Source organism: Daphnia magna, linkage group LG4, assembly GCF_020631705.1.
Source record: "Daphnia magna isolate NIES linkage group LG4, ASM2063170v1.1, whole genome shotgun sequence".
Classification (NCBI taxonomy): domain Eukaryota; kingdom Metazoa; phylum Arthropoda; class Branchiopoda; order Diplostraca; family Daphniidae; genus Daphnia; species Daphnia magna.
The window spans coordinates 8,947,135-8,962,235 of record NC_059185.1 but is presented as its reverse complement, the minus strand read 5'-3'; the positions used below and the strand labels follow the sequence as shown (position 1 = coordinate 8,962,235).

Below are 15,101 nucleotides of genomic sequence, written 5' to 3'. Positions count from 1 at the left end.
GATCATCATTCGATCTTTTCAGTTTATGATTTGCTCGGCGAAAAACAGAAGAAGGATTATAGTTGGACTTGGACTCTGTAAGTCCAGTCATAATCCGCGTAATCCATGATGTCATCAAGTTATAATCTTAATGTATTTAACATAACACCCCTTTCACACTCCCCTCTCCCACGGGAGCTTTTGGCACGCGCAGTCCCCGTCCCCTTAACAGTGAGTCATCAACAAAGAAATTGAGGTACACTTTTACAATGTGACAATATACTCATTTTGTAGCTTAGGTTCATCTGTGTCTTCTTCTATTTTCCCGTCATGACTCATCACGATCCTGCTCGCGCTCGTGAACCATTAGTATTTACCACTGATCCTCAACTTCCATCGAGACCAGGCACTTTTTAAGACTTGCTAACATGTCGACAAAAATATTTGCTATGTATTGCGACTCGCTATCCATTAGCCAAAACATTGACTTATCTAGTGAAACATATAGCAGCATGATATTACAGTATTGGATACTGTTGTATTTTTCAATTTTCAATCAATTTTTCCGAAATATTCATCTAGACTTTACCGAGATTCGAACCTCGGATCTTTCGCATCACCGGCTATCCGGCTAACCATTGCACCACCGTTGACATGCGAGGAAATGGGAAAATATGGGGCCGTATGGTGTGGCTCAGGTAAACCCCCCTTCACTGTCCCCTCTCCCATGGGTACGCGCAATCCCCCCCGCCCGACCCCCCTTCTGGCCGGCTTGTGCAGCGCGTCAGTTCCGTAAAACTTGAAACTTTGTACGCGTTTTACGGACACTCCTGCTCATTTGCACACCCTAAACCCTATATTTTAAATGATCAGCGTAAAAAGATCTACAACCCTGTATTAATCGTTTTTGGATTAGAGAAAACTTGTCTTGCTAGGGAAGAGCCCCCACTTGTGTTTTACAATATTGTAAAGTGAGCGCGTGACAACTTGTATCAGCCCGACAAGAAGTAAGTTAATTCAAAGAATTTAATAGTATTGAACAACGAAACTAACAGTTGGAAACATAATTGCAACAGTATTGGTGTGGAAATATTCAGACAAAATGGAAAATGTTTCAGAACAGTTGGGTGACAAAGACGTCGATGACATTCTCGTTGTTTGTGGGAAACAACGGCGTAAAAGAAAAAGAAAAATGGATCATTTGACACCGGAATATCAACAGCGACTCAAAACACTCGCAATGGCTGAGCTTCTCCAATGGATATCAAATGAAGTACCAGAAAATTACATGATACACTTAGTATCACTATCGTCTAGATTGCCTCAGCTGTTTGGTCTGAAAACTCAATTATGTTTACCAAACGACTGTGTTGGGGAAATTTCATCAAGGCAAGAACTTCCTGTACCTCCCATCACACTTCTGGTATTGTACCATAAAAATATTTCTTGTACGTTATCTGATTCCTTTCATTAATCACTCATATATTCGTCTAGGAAGATTACCATGTGGAAGAAACCGAGAGGCTTATTGATCTGAACCAGAGTATACGTGAGTCTACAACCAATAACAAATCCGAGTATAGCAAAAGCCAACCAGTCTTGAACCACACTCAAAGTAATACAGATTTGGAAGACGATGTATAGCAACATTATTAAAAAGAACCTTCCAAACTATTTTTTTAAACCCCTGTAGATTCTTCCAACGCAGACAAACAGCAAGCAGCAAAAGATGATGAAGAATTTGATGCTTTTGAAGGGACACCAGTGATTAATCTTACTGATAGTTCTTCAGCAACAAACAGCAAACCCTTATCGTTTAAAAGAATTCTGTGCCATTGGGCTGCTAGTACTATGCAAAAGAAAAGTCATCTGACGTATTCGCTACAGTTGCTGAAAGAGCACAGGCCGCCTGTAGACTATGATACCTTGCCATCATCTGGCAAACAATTGATGTTCATCGACGGGCGAGATATGCCACAGCCATCTACTACTTCATTAGCTCCTGATAGGTAACGTCGATACACCATTTGTATTCCTTTTTGACTAAAAAAACTTTCTTACAATTATCTTACTTCTTTTTTTTTTTTTTACAGTACAAACATAGGGAATCGAAAAAAACATCCATTGCCTCCCGTCATTAATTTAGACAATGAAGGAAATGGGAGGTACACTCATTTTGGTCTTGAAAGTGCTCTAGCCGGCGATTCCCCAGGAGTATATTTCCACCACGCAGATTTATTGCAATATGCTGATATTTACCAATCCAATCCAAACGCCCTTCCACCATCTATCCGAAAAAAGGTACTATTTTTAATTAATAGCTACCATTGATAAAGAGTCACTAGTAATATGATTTTTTTCTCAAAATCAGATTGAGAAACTACATGGCAAACTCGAAATTGCAGAATCTATGCGGCTTCTAAGAGGTGAAACAACAAGCTCAGTCGTCAATAACATAACAACAATTCCACATTTCGAAGCTGATCTTAGCTGTGATGGTGTCCTGTTTTTCGACAACTCTGAGCAAGCCGAATGCATCCCTATCTGTGTCGTTGTACATTCCGTGAGTGAATCTGCTGATTGCTCTCGAAGCAAGCCCATTTTGTTGCAGAAATGATCTCCTATAATCGTTGGAGTGGCTCACTGTAAAGAGAAGCCAGACGTGAATTTGTTGTTATCAGCCGTTATTAAGGAAATAAAAAGGCTCGATCCAAATAACGACGATAATACTACTATTGGTCGCCAATTCACCGTCTCCATTCGCTGTGTTATCGCTGATTGGCCAATGCGGTCATATTTAAAAAGAGTGAAAGGCCATACGGGATACTGGAGCTGCGAGCGTTGTATACAACGTGGTGTTTCGTGCGAAATTCATTCCAAGAAGAGCAGTAGGAAAGAAAAGCCTAAAAAAACAATTCAGTTTCTCGATGTGAACGCCCCTCCTAGAACTGACGAAGAGTTCCTGTCTTACTGCAAGTCTGATGACTGTCCCGATGAACATCTAAATGGTCATGAAGATCTCAGTCCGTTTCTGGAATGGAATTTTCCGATGGTAAGCGGTTTCGTTGTAGAACCAATGCACACCTTTTATGCTGGCTGCGTAGGTGGTAGACTGAAAGGCATCGCCGGCAACCCAAACGAAGGTCAACTGAGCTCGTCACAACTGAAGCAAGTCGACCAAAGGCTGGAACTGTTTGAGAAATGCAAACCTTCGGAATTTGAAAGACATGTAAGAAGCCTTAGCAAGTGCGCCAAGAAGTATAAGCATCACGAGATAAGAGATTTACTCATGTACATTTTTATACCAGTATTTACTGGAATTTTGCAAGAGGAACACCTACAAAATGTTTTGTTGCTTCAATACGCCATGTTGCTGATTGGTGGTTTTTCTAATGAGCCTGTCTCCAACGCAAATGTAACAGAAGCATCTCGAGTGTTGAAGCTGTATGTGCAACAATTGAAAGAATTTAAATACCCTATCCGGCCGACTACCCACTTTGCGACACATTTACCTGAGGACGCTGTGAAGTATGGCTGTGGAGTGGAGACGTTGAGCGCTTTTGTTTTTGAAAATTTCTATAGATTTTTCCGAAATATTTTGCTTCTGGAAACTTACCGTTGGAGCAAATACAAAATAGGCTTGTAGAAAGATCAAAGTACTTGTTGCCGACTTCCGCTGACGGAATGATCATAAATTCTTAAGCGCAATTCCAAGTCGAATTAAAGAAATTACAAGTAAAGCTCAGTGGACAAAAGATATTCGTGAAGTATTCCGAATGGAAAAGAATTAAAAAAATTGTTTTCCCTGATTTTGTGCTAACAAATAAGTTTCCGAACAATGTATGCTTATTTAAAAATGGAAATGTTGTGGTTTGTTCTGATTTCATCGAGTTTCCAAAGCATAGCAATATTTTCCTTGTTGTTGGCTTTTTATTTAAAACCAAAGAACCTGCTTGTGTTCAGCCCTACTTATCAGCCAAATACAACACATTCATTGTATCTAAGTTGGACAAGCGGATCGGTGAATGGAATATGAACAACTTACTTTGCAAGATGTTTACAGTCCCTTATAAATGTACTGACTATTCCAAGATGCCTGACATTACCCTTCCAAATTTAAACCAAAGATGGTTTACCACACCTATCCGACATACCATATAATTTCTAAATACTTGTAAGGAATGCAACGCCATGACTTGTCCAGTATATAATTTGCGTGTGACTCATTTTTATTAAATAAATCTTGCTTTCTGTCTCATATTTATTAATTTACCCTCAGTTTTCTGTGTATACATAGTATAAAGTATATTTGAATTTACGCGCCTTGCGGCGAAAAACAGACAAGTTGAATTTTTATTCCGGTGTGTGAAACAGGTTTGAAACGCAGTAAACATTGGATGGAAAACTATATTTTTGAAACTAGATGTAGACGCGTTTCATTGCAGTGTCAAACCAATATGTTCCTTACAAACTGTGGTAACAAATTGAAATAAAAAATATGAGTGTGGCAAACCAATATGAAATGCATATAGATGTAATTTTAAAAGCTATATGTCAACCACTCTGATGAATATTTCTAAGTCCTTATCGCAGAAAAAGTAAACCAATATGCTGTTTCATTAACTAGCCTACCCACGGTTTCAAACTGGTGTCACACACACTTAAAAAGGCCGCAGAAACCACAAAAATGTAAGTGTGTGACACTATTATGAAACCAATATTCCCCGAATAAATCCCCAACACCAACTAGATGAATTTTTATGGTGCTTAAATCTAGTTCTACCTAAAGTTCATATTGGTGTCAGACACCCTCCGAAAAATGCTATCAACTAGAGGGGAAAATATCATTAAGGAGTGTCCTGCACCCGTTAGGAATGCTCTTGAATCTGGTTTACAAAAATTACCTTTACTATAAGTAAAAATGAGGCAAAATAGTTTCGTAACACGAGGATTCGAAGAGTATCAAATGCAGCTTTCACATCGCAAATTCACAAAATACGTTAAACGAGGCTTTTCATTTGAAATTCCTCGGTTGCGTGAAGCACACCCAATTTGAACCATAAATGAAGGGTTTGAAATAAGTGTTTTACACCACACCAGATCCACACCAAAAAACTCCACTAGGGGTAGAACATAGTTTTTGCGAAAGTATATTGCCATTGTATAGCATAACTTTTTCCTAAGTGGGAATAAATATACCACTAAAGCCTTTATCCAATGTAGTAAAAGAAGAACTTCCATTAACTACAAAAGACTACATTAATTTAGAAGCTTTTAGTCAATTAGATTTATCAAACGAGGAAAATAGAAAAATAGAAAAGAATGACTTTAAAATACCCAATTTTCCTAATGAAGTAAAAACAAAAATTGAATGGTTGCTTGTAAAAAACGAAAGATTGTTTGCAGATAAAGAATCAGACCTTGGGTTGGCTATTAATGTCAAACATTTCATTAATACGGGAGCTAGCGCACCAATTAATCAGCGTCTGCGTAGAACGCCTGAAGCGCTAAAAAATACGGTAAAATCGAAGATTGATAGTATACTACAAAATAAAATAATAAGAGAAAGTCATAGTCCATTCTCAGCGGCCATTGTAATGGTTAACAAAAAGGATGGCGAAATGAGAATTTGCATTGACTATAGACAATTGTAAGGAACGGCCAGCCGCGAACCTTTTTACCACCGCCGATTTCACACCTCCGATGTGCGACCTTGGTTCCCACGGAGAACCCTAACCCGAAAACCCTTACCCGGTACCTTTTTACACTTTAGTGTTAAATTTACACTAAAATATTCTCTACCTTTCCCCGTATGTTAAATTAAACTGACCTTGTTTTCCCGTATAAAATGTTTCCCCAAAACCCTGACGAATTCAGTCTTTTTCTAGTGCTCAACTCGACAAGTTCTTTTAATTTTGTAAGCGTAAGTGTTGTGTTGAATAAACTGTTTTGTGCCCCGACCCGCCGCGTTCTACTCTACCGCCGCTAGTTGTCACTATGCGCACACTGTAAGTCTACCTAAAATTCCCCTCTCTATCTCGTCTTATTCTGGAAGCCCACTCTCACTCGGAGAGTCAAGCTTCACATTGGTGACAGTGAAATTCGAACCCCGAACCCCCGTTAGAGACTTGAATTTTCCTATACCTTTCCGGTACCTCAGATAGCGCCACCTTTAACTTTTTTCCCACATTGCCAAATATCTATTGATTTTTTATCAATAAGTGCCACTGCTAAAGGAAATTAGAACTTATTCGCCTAAAAAAGTAAATGGATAATTTTACAAAAGTATTTCGAAGCGCTGGGAAAATAGTTACAGGATTCACGACCAAAAATAAAGTAGCCAGAAAAAATCAGGGTCCTACAAGCGAAATAGTATATTCTCAGACACAGCCACAAATCGCCCCAGATAACAAATCCCCTGGCAATATCAACCTACTAACGGACAACGAAGTAGAAGAACACAACCTCGTCGCTCAGTGGGATAGAATTAGGGAAGAAGAAACAACGCACCTAGAGAGCGACCAATACGGAACACCCCCTTTAGAAATTCTAAGACAAGCTCAAGCACTTATCGCAGAAGATCTTGGTCAGCAGGGAATAGAAAACGAAGCCACACAACTTTTTTTCAACGAGAACCTTACAACACTAAAAACAGACACAACAGGCACCCCAAGCTTTAACAAACAATACGCCGATTTACAACTTGAAGACGTACCAGAAGAAGAGATCTTACACGAACTACTATTTTTGAGGGAACTTAATTGCCAACCTGAGCTGTCTTACGAACAAATCAGAAAATCATACCGAGCAGTGATACAGCAGTACGGCGAGCATTTTTATACACCAAAGGAACTTTTCCGATTTTTGAACCTCAGAACATACCTAACTCCGATACCGGAAGCTCTTTACCCAAATCCTTCACCAGTAACCGCAGGTCAGACGGAATCGACCACATTGGCTTCCCGACAAAACCCTGACCTGGAACTAACCAGTTTTAAGGCAGACATACCGTACTCCGTCCTCACACCACACCCGATCCGTGTAACTAGTAGAGGAAACCCCTTTTTAACAAGCCAGGACCAAGAAACTGGGGCAAGAAGCAAAACAACAAGCAGACTAGCAGAAAGAGAGTTAAGATCTTCTACAGTAGCAACACATAGGGAAACGCCGAGAAACGCAGAAAACCTCCCACCTCCGGTTCCAAAGAGAGTAGCATTCACCCCTCAATTATCAACGACAACAAGACAGAACACCACAAACACAATGAACTATAACCCGCGCCCTCAAGCCAGTACTAACTCAACCATTCCCGAAGACGACTTGGTAGCAGTATTCCGAGCTTTAACCAGAAATAACTGGTCAACTGACGAAGCCGCAAATTTCGTAGCCACCCTAGTAGGAAACAACACAACCCGAGCATCCAACCCTCCCCAGTATACGTCTACACCGAACCCCACCTTGTGGCAAAATCCGATGAGCAGTGCCATCGCCCCTCCCTGGCAGAACTACCGAACGACGGCATCAACAATAGCCTCTCAACCAAGCTACATGGCCTCAAACACACACCAACCACAGCCTCACTACGGACACCACCAATCGACAATCAGCGAACTCGATATACAAGCAACCCGGCTGCTGACGCAAATTAGCGTATTCTCCACACCAGGAAACAACGCCGACTTCAACTCTTGGCTAAGGCATTTCGAAAATACCTTGGACTTTGGCGATTTCGAAGAATCCAAAAAAATTAAATATCTCCGATCCAAACTAGTGGGTCCAGCAGGAGACTTACTGGAACAGTACCAACTCGATCACCCAGTCGAAGCAACCTGCTATGAAACCCTCAAGCAAGCGCTCAAAGAAAGATTCATGGGAAAAAACATGGAACACAAATACCGAACCTCGTTCAACAGCTGCAAAAGGGAACCTGGAGAATCAATCAGGAACTTCGCACACCGAATCCAGAAACTTGCAAGAGGAGGCTACCCGAACGTAAGCCACGAAGTAATTGAACAGTTGAGCAGGGATAAATTCATGAACGGACTAGCCCCCAACTTCACGATCGACTATTCTGCAAGGATTTCCCCTCATTCGACCAGATGATCGAGACAGCAGAACGACACGATTTAGCTCTGGAACTCATAAATTCAAGAGAAAACCCAGGCACAGGAGACGCAGCAGGGCCCCTAGCAAGGAAAGAAGACGAAGCAAAGGACATCTCCGACCTCATGAGGGAAGTAATTAGATCGGAACTCGCCAAGAACGCCGAAACGAGGAGACCAGAGCGAAGGGAACCAAGAAATGGGCAATACGACACGTCCGATAAATTCTGTACATACCACAACATGTACGGACACGACACCAATAACTGTGCAGCGAGGCAATACCAGATGAGACTAGTGTGCGAAATATGCGGACGTAGGGGACACAACCGCAATTCCTGTTGCGCTCCCGGAAACCACCCGTCATCAGGGCAGCAACCTCCAAACAATCCACCGCCGAGGGACTATTATAATCAGCCCCCAAGACCGCAGCAGCAACAAACGCCGCAATACCCACCACCTACTGCAAACAACCCTCCAACAAATAACACCGCAACCGGACAGTTAAACGAGTAACCACCGATAGACATGTCGGGCCAAACGGTGGAAACGATCCTAAGCCCCGCCAATACGTAAGAAGTGTGCAAAATAAAGTCAGACCTCCAAGAATAACACTAAAAGCAGGGGAAGTAACATTCGAAGCCCTTTTCGACAGTGGTGCAGGACAAAGCTTACTAAACAACAATTTATACTCGGCACTCGGTGGAAACGTAGTGAATTTTTCTCCAGAAGTAGCGGTAGAGCTATTTGATATAAATAACAGGCGCTTAAAAACCCTGGGTACAGTAACCCTTCAATTTCAGCTAGTGGACGAAGAAAGTCCCGATCTCCTAGTTCAATCGTTCATCGTAGTGGACGATATTACCGAGAACTGCGTACTAGGTTTAGACGCACTCTACGGTCACAAGTTCATCTTCAACGGCAGTGAGAAGACGATTTATCGGATGAGAAAATCGGATCAACCTACTCATGAGCCCGTTATGATAACTCCGCGCAAAATCACTATTCCTCCATACACAGCCCAAGTGGTGGAGAGCGAACGGGGGCGGAAAGCTACCCCCGAACATCGCCTGTTCATTTATACCAGCTCCAGAACTCCCGAAGGGAGTCCGCCTTGACCCCTTCGTTTCGAAGAAACAAGGGAATGGATTATTTCGCATCGTCATCATCAACGAGACCGACAAACAAATCACGATACCAGCCTTTCAAGTATTAGGTACAGTAGTCTTCACCGAAGAAAAAACACAGCACACAGTTGCCTCCTGCTCCTACCAAAACACGCCGACTGACCCCAACGTCTTCGACGAAGCCCTGGCAGAAATTCCGAGCAAAGAAAAACAAGCCCTACTAGAACTCCTCGAAAATCACGCCCATCTGTTTGCTTTCAAAACAGAAGATCTCGGAAAGACAGGACTAGTCAAGCACACGATCGACACGCAAGGCAAAGGACCACTCCGCTCACGGCCCTATCGGAACTCCCCACGACAAAAAGAAGTCGCGGAGGAAATCATCCAAGAACTACTCAGACACAAGATTATACGACCATCTGTTTCTCCTTGGGCATCGCCCATTGTTTTGGTACGGAAAAAATCGGGAGAAGAAAGACTGTGTATCGACTACAAGAAACTAAATTCCATCACGAAAAAAGACTCATTTCCGCTGCCAAGAATCGACGACGTATTGGACCTCCTGCAAGGACAGAAACTATTCTCCACCTTAGATCTCGCTTCAGGGTACTGGCAAATAGAGATGGATGAGCAATCCAAAGAGAAGACTGCTTTTATTGTGGACAATAATTTGTACGAATGGAATAGATTAGCATTTGGGCTAACAAACGCCCCAGGAACATTTCAACGTTTGATGAATTTTGTGTTAACAAGCGTCCTCGGTAAAAGTTGCCTCGTTTACTTAGACGACATTATAGTATTTTCCAAAACCATCGAAGAACACGTTCTGCACCTGCGAGAAATTTTTGGACTATTGGAGAGAGCTAACTAAACTCAAGTTATCTAAATGCAAATTCCTGCAAGAGAAGGTAAATTATCTTGGCCACATCATATCAGCCGAAGGAGTAGCCCCCGACCCAACAAAAATTGAAGCAATAGCCAATTACAAATGCCCATGCACCGTGAGAGAACTTCAATCATTTCTAGGGCTAGCCTCATACTACCGTCGGTTCATCGAGAAATTTTCAACCATAGCACACCCCCTGCTAGTACAGTCAAAAGGGCAACCCAAAGATGAGATCAAATGGGGATTGGAGGAGGAAAAAGCCTTTGAAACCCTCAGGAAGAGCCTGATAACAGAACCAGTGCTGTCATACCCGGATTTTGGTAAAGAGTTCATAATCTTCACGGACGCAAGCGATCACGGACTAGGTGCCGTCCTATCTCAAGAAATCGACGGAAAGGACAAGCCAATTGCGTATGCCAGCAGACATCTTAACGACAGTGAAAGAAAATACTCAACGGTAGAAAAAGAAGCAGCAGCCCTGATATTCGGGATAAAACGTTTCAAATATTACCTACAAGACGAACCCTTCGTGATAGTAAGCGATCACCGGCCCCTGCAATGGCTTCAGACCTTCAAGGACGAAACAGGGAGACTAGGCAGATGGTCGATAATGCTCGGTAACCTAAAATACACGGTACGATATCGGCCAGGACGGGTAAACGAAAACACCGACTTCCTATCACGGATTCCAGTGGCAGCCGTGCAAGTGCAGCCCAAAGACGCCGATAGTATAACACGAGAACAGAGGAACGACCCCTTATGCCAAGACATCCAGGCGTACCTAGAAAATGGGCTTTTATGGGAAGAAGATCGACGACAAATGCCAACCTGGGCAAGAGAAATCGAACTATTTACCGTCGAGGATGGCATATTATGCAGGTTGTACACGCCTCACTCCGAAAAGAGGCGACAATTTGTACAGAAACAAGTGGTGGTACCAGCATCCTTACGACAGGCGCTAGTGGAAGAATATCACGACTCACCGCTTTCTGGCCACCTCGCTTACCGAAGAACCTGCCAGAGGTTACGTGATAAGTATTATTGGCCAAGCATGCTCGAAAACGTTAAAGAATACTGCCAGAAATGTGAAACGTGCGCTCGACAACGACGATCAGACAACAGAGCGCTTCTACATTCGCTCCAACCCGCCCAAGCCCCATTCGAAACATTAGGACTAGATTTCTTGTGCCCTATTAACCCTACATCCTTCGAAGGAAATAACCACATACTTGTGATAACAGATTACTTTACCAAATGGGTGGAGGTCGTGGCGCTTCCAGACCAAACCGCAGTAACAACATGTAAGGCCCTAGTGGACAAAGTCATAAACTACCATGGCCCTCCTCGGGTAATCATCTCAGACCGTGGCACGAATTTTACATCGGAGCTATTCAACGAACTTTGCAAGGCTCTCCGCATCAAACACTGCACCACCACCGCGTATCATCCACAAACCAATGGATTAACTGAACGTTTCAATAAAACCGTCGTAGAAATGCTAAGAAAGTACATCTCCGAAGGATACGAAGACTGGCAAGACATGTTGGGACACGTAGCATTCGCTTATCGTCATTCGATCAACTCTTCGACGCACGAAACGCCGTATTTCCTGAATCATGGGCGGGACGCAGTCATGCCTATCGACCGATGGCTACAGCCAACCTCCTCCGATCCTATTACACCGCAAGACTACAAGAGCCAAACCATGAAACGCCTCCTTAAGGCTTTTGACCTCGTAAAGGAAAATCTAGAGAAAGCAAGAGCACAGCAAAAGGAACAATACAACAAACGAGCTAAAACGTTCGAATACCAAATAGGGGATAAAGTACTCCTCGACGTACGAACCATTAAACCCGGGACCAGCCGTCAACTAAATCCCAGATACCAAGGCCCGTACCGAGTGACCAAAATTAACCCAAACCACACAGTGGAGATACAGGCAACACCAGGTACGGCCCCGCAGCTAGTTCACACCAACCGAATCAAACCATTGCTAGAAGCTATGATCTGGAGGGACGACCCCTGTCCCGACTTTGAAGACCTCCAGCTAAATCCCGCAAGACAAGTAATCGAAGAGGAAGAGGAAGAAGAGCTCACACCGGTAGAAGACGACACAGCCGAGTCCTCTTACCCTCTGGAGGCGTTTTCCCTAGACCTCCCGACAGATGAAAATGAAATGAACATCTCAAACCCATTTTTCGGATTCACGCCGCCAGACCAGGGCGACGAAGAGTTGGCACAGCCAGCCAGACCGGAAAGACGCACAGGGCTACGGCCATGGTCATCAATACGCCCGCCAAGAAGATAGTCAAAAAAAGTTGTTGTCGTGTATACATGTGTCGCATGCTGAAAAAGGAACTGTTAACTATGATCAATATATCCGATTCCCCGAGCGAAACTTCGGGGTACCACTCGTTCGAAAGTGAAACCACTCTTCCCCTAAACCCTGCAACATGATTGCGGGACGCAATCTTTCACGGCCGTAAGGTATGTAAGGAACGGCCAGCCGCGAACCTTTTTACCACCGCCGATTTCACACCTCCGATGTGCGACCTTGGTTCCCACGGAGAACCCTAACCCGAAAACCCTTACCCGGTACCTTTTTACACTTTAGTGTTAAATTTACACTAAAATATTCTCTACCTTTCCCCGTATGTTAAATTAAACTGACCTTGTTTTCCCGTATAAAATGTTTCCCCAAAACCCTGACGAATTCAGTCTTTTTCTAGTGCTCAACTCGACAAGTTCTTTTAATTTTGTAAGCGTAAGTGTTGTGTTGAATAAACTGTTTTGTGCCCCGACCCGCCGCGTTCTACTCTACCGCCGCTAGTTGTCACTATGCGCACACTGTAAGTCTACCTAAAATTCCCCTCTCTATCTCGTCTTATTCTGGAAGCCCACTCTCACTCGGAGAGTCAAGCTTCACACAATTAAACAAAATAACAATAAAAGATAGATATCCCTTACCTAGAATAGATGATACCGTAGATGCATTGTGCGGTTCAAAGTATTTTTCAACACTGGATTTATTAAGCGGATACTGGCAAATAGAAATAGAAGAAAGCGATAAATATAAAACAGCCTTTATATGTGAATTTGGACAATATGAATTCAATCGTATGCCATTTGGATTGACAAATGCACCAAGCACTTTTCAAAGAGCAATGAATAACATCCTGAAAGATGTACTTTTTAAGTTTGCATTGGTTTATCTAGATGACATTATTGTTTTCAGTAGTTCGATTGACGAACATATAAAACATTTAGAAGAAGTTTTTAAATTGTTGACAAAAGCGGGTTTAAAACTAAAACGAAAAAAATGCGAATTCTTTCAAGAGAAGTTGGACTATTTAGGTTACATAGTATCAGAACAAGGCATAACACCAAATCTTAAAAAATTGGAATCAATTATTAATTACCCTGCACCTAAAAACACAAAAGAATTGAGTTCATTTTTGGGACTAGCAAGCTACTATCGAAAATTTATCAGAGCTTTCGCTGATAAAACTCATGCATTGACAGCACTGACAAGGAAGTCAGTCGAATGGAAATGGGGGGAGGAACAAAGGGACGCCTTTAGTTGTATAAAGAACTGCCTCATATCTAGACCTATTCTAAGCTATCCCAATTTCACGCGCGAATTTATCATCTATACGGATGCATCAGGATACGGAATAGGATTAGTCTTGGCACAAATACAATCTCCACCTCAATCAGCGGATTCAGCTGCGACCGACGAACAGGATCACAGTGAATCAGACGACCTAGAAGTCGTCATCGCGTATACTTTTAAACATCTGAACGACCGTGAAGCCAAATTGTCAACAACAGAGAAAGAAGCATATGCAATCATTCATGCTGTAGATGTATTCAGAACGTACTTATACGGCCGGAAGTTTACGGTATTCACTGATCATCGACCTTTAGAATGGTTGATGAGAAAATCTGAACCGGCAGGACGACTAGCAAGATGGGCATTGAAATTACAAGAATTTGACATTGTAATTGGATATCGACCTGGTAAGTCACACCAAAACGCCGACACTCTTAGTCGTATTCCAATATTACCCATTGCTAAAGTAGAATCGAAAACAGAACCCCAGGTTAATAATTTGGAGAAATTATGGACTGAATTACAGCATGAAGATAACTATTGCCGAAGAATAATTGAGAACCTTAAAAAGATAAAGAACGGCAATAAAAAAGGAAAAAATGAATGGATATAAGTTAAATGAGAAACAAGAACTAATTGATAAATATGGAAGGATAGCAGTTCCCATTGTGAAAATAAGAGAAATCATGGAGGAAAATCATGACCACATATTAGCAGGACATTTAGGTATAACAAAAACTCTAGCAAGACTACAAAGGCAATACTCTTGGCCTAATATGCGATCTCATGTCACGGCATACGTTAACAGTTGTTTAAAGTGTGCAAGACGAAAAGCATTTGGCACGAGTAAAGCACCATTGCAACCTTTGCCACCAGTAGATAGGGTATGGGAAAGAATTGCAATGGATGTAGTTGGACCAATTCAAGAAAGTGTTAAGGGATATAAATATATTTTAGTATTGTCAGACTATGCCAGTAGATTTGTCTTTACATTTCCAATGAAAAATCAAACCGCACAAACAATAGCCAATATTCTAGTAAATAAGTTAATAACAAAATATGGAGCCCCAGAAATCGTGTTGACAGATCAAGGAACAAATTTTTTATCAAATATTGTTCAAGAAATATGTAAATTATTTAAGATAAAACAGATGCGTACAACTGCATATCATCCACAAACCGATGGATTAGTAGAAAGGTTTAACAGAACGCTATTTGATATGCTTATTTGTTATGTGGTAGACGAACCCGAGGAATGGGACAGGTATCTGCCATTCGTCACATTCGCGTACAACACGTCTAAACAAGCAACTCTTAAAGATAGCCCATTTTACCTTTTCTACGGAAGAGAACCCATTTTACCAAACGACATTAAGATCAACCGTCATTACGAA

General features: G+C 42.1%; 1 pseudogene; it reads left to right on the top strand.

Moving 5' to 3' along the window:
• Positions 1-407: 407 nt before the first annotated feature.
• On the top strand, positions 408-4,140 carry LOC123471384 (annotated as a pseudogene).
• Positions 4,141-15,101: the final 10,961 nt, after the last annotated feature.